Below are 2,500 nucleotides of genomic sequence, written 5' to 3'. Positions count from 1 at the left end.
GGGGGGCGGTCCCCCGCCGACCCCACCCCCGGCCCCGCCCGCCCGACGCCCCCGACACCCTCTCCCGCCGGAGCGGGGGGAGGGCGGGGGACGTGCCAGTGGGTGGAGGGGTCGGGAGGAACGGGGAGCGGGAAAGATCCGCCAGGAGACCACCAGCACAGCCGGACTCGCGCCGCCAGGTTGAATCCTCCGGGCAGACTGCGCGGACCCCACCCGTTTATCTCTTAACGGTTTCACGCCCTCTTGAACTCTCTCTTCAAAGTTCTTTTCAACTTTCCCTTACGGTACTTGTTGGCTATCGGTCTCGTGCCGGTATTTAGCCTTAGATGGAGTTTACCACCCACTTTGGGCTGCATTCCCAAGCAACCCGACTCCGGGAAGACCCGGGCCCGGCGCGCCGGGGGCCGCTACCGGCCTCACACCATCCACGGGCTGGGCCTCGATCAGAAGGACTTGGGCCCCCCACGAGCGGGGCCGGGGAGTGGGTCTTCCGTACGCCACATTTCCTGCGCCACGCCGCACGGCAGGGATTCGGCACTGGGCTCTTCCCTGTTCACTCACCGTTACTGAGGGAATCCTGGTTAGTTTCTTTTCCTCCACTGACTAATATGATTAAATTCAGCGGGTTGCCACGTCTGATCTGAGGTCGCATCTCAGAGGAAAGGAAGGCAGCGGGAGGGCGGGCTCTCATCGCACGAGGGAGGAGGCGGCGGCGGTGGTGGCGGCGGCGGCAATGGGGGGAAAGCCACGGCCCCGCGGCACGGGGAAGGCCCCGCGGCCTGACGACCATCCCGAGGGACGGCGGGGGTGGGACACGAGAGGGGACAGACGCGGGCGGGACCCGGGGCCGGCACGGCAACGCGGGCGGCGCGCGGGGAACGCTCCCCGCGGAAGACGCGCGCGTCTGGCAGACGGCACGACCGCGGCGTCCCGCGGGACCGGGAGCCCGCGACGCACTCGCTCGCGGCCGGCGGCCGCGACACGGGGCCACCCTGAGACCCGACTCGAGCGCCCGGCGCAAAAACGTCATCCCCCGGTTCGGGCACCGCGGAACACAGCGGGGTGCCGGGATAGACAAGACCCGGCGGCGGGCTCATCTCTGCGCGGATACCAACCCCCTGGGATGACCGCTCACTCGCTCGCTCGCTCTAAAAGCCAGACGGGACCGCGAAGCGACGACCGCCAAAGTCTGAACTTAGGGGGACGGAGGGCCCCGGAAAGGGGGCCCTGCGAAGGGAGACCCCCAGCCGCGCCACCCCGTGGGGCAAGGAAACCCCCAGGGGGTGATTGATCATCAGGTGACGCTCAGACAGGCGTAGCCCCGGGAGGTACCCGGGGCCCCAAGTGCGTTCGAAGTGTCGATGATCAATGTGTCCTGCAATTCACATTAATTCTCGCAGCTAGCTGCATTCTTCATCGACGCACGAGCCGAGTGATCCACCGCTAAGAGTCGTACGAATCGGGGCGTGGCCCAACGCGGGGCACACGCGGCTGGCACGGCGCTGTTTTCCCGGTCCCACACCCCCAGGCCCGAGAGGGGAGAGGAGGGTGCGGGCGGGTCGCCTCAGGCCGGCCAGCAGAGACAGAACGAGAACGAGACACGGAGGGGGTCGGATAGACGAGACACGGGGACGGGGACGCCCGGCGCCACGGCCACGCCAGTGCGGGGGGCGCGGCAGGCGGGCGCTCAGACGCCCCCGACCCCACAGGCGCCCCGGGGGTTTCCACCCCCGGAAGCCCGGGCGGCGGGAGAAGCGGCCCGCCCGCGAGCGAGCGCGGGCCGCCCCGAACCCGGGACGGGGGCGGAGTCTGGGAGAGACCGGTGACCGGCCTCCCCACGGGCCCGCCGTCCCGACCCCTTGGACGGACGGGAGACCCCCGATGGGTCTTTAAACCTCCGCACCGGAACATGATACTAGGTACCTGGACACGAGAGGGTGGACGAGCGAGGTAGGGGGGCGGCGACGCCCGGAGGCGGCCGCCGGACAACCTCCTCACCCCCCGAGCCGCACCACCGCCAGCCCCACCCGCTGGGGGCGGGGGGGAACCGAGTCACGGGACGCGGCAAGCCCGGTAGCGGGGGCCACCCCGCCAGAGGCGGGGTAAGGTGCCACCGCGGGGAGCCCGCCCCAGACCGGGGCAGAGGGGAAGGCAAAGGCGGACGGAGAGGGGGAGGACGGCAGCCGCACACGGGCGAGGCCGAGCCCCCCCCGACCGACGCGCGAGGCGCCCAGTGCGGGAAAGCCAGCGGGGAAGGGGAACACCACGAGGGCGCACAGGCGAGGCGAGGCAGGGGGCCTGAGGCGCGGTGCCCCGCGGTGGTGTAGAACGGGAGAGGAGCGCGGGGACGTGGGGAGCGAGCGCGGGCCCGGACACAGGCGGGGTCGGCGGAGCAGGGGCAGGGGGAAGCGGGTGATCTGGACAAGGACGTCCGCGGAGGCAGCGGGGGGCGACACCACAGCGGGGAAGGCGCGCGGTCCCGTGCGGCAGCAGCGGGAGA

At 71.1% G+C, this 2,500-nt stretch overlaps 2 non-coding genes across 2 annotated transcripts in view; both read right to left on the bottom strand.

Moving 5' to 3' along the window:
• LOC138811483 (28S ribosomal RNA) overlaps positions 1 to 649 on the bottom strand; it is a 4,899-nt gene extending 4,250 nt beyond the window's left edge. The window contains exon 1 of the ribosomal RNA XR_011367414.1: positions 1 to 649. This exon is cut by the window's left edge and continues 4,250 nt beyond it. This is a non-coding gene — a ribosomal RNA (28S ribosomal RNA).
• A 650-nt stretch (positions 650 to 1,299) lies between these two features.
• On the bottom strand, positions 1,300 to 1,452 carry LOC138811463 (5.8S ribosomal RNA). The gene has a single exon (XR_011367405.1). It is a non-coding gene; the product is annotated as a 5.8S ribosomal RNA (ribosomal RNA).
• Positions 1,453 to 2,500: the final 1,048 nt, after the last annotated feature.

Source organism: Dipodomys merriami, unplaced genomic scaffold, assembly GCF_024711535.1.
Source record: "Dipodomys merriami isolate MVZ:Mamm:240054 unplaced genomic scaffold, mDipMer1.0.p SCAF_53, whole genome shotgun sequence".
In the NCBI taxonomy this organism is placed as follows: Eukaryota; Metazoa; Chordata; class Mammalia; order Rodentia; family Heteromyidae; genus Dipodomys; species Dipodomys merriami.
Note: the sequence above shows the minus strand (reverse complement) of the source record. Positions and strands in the feature narration are given on the sequence as shown.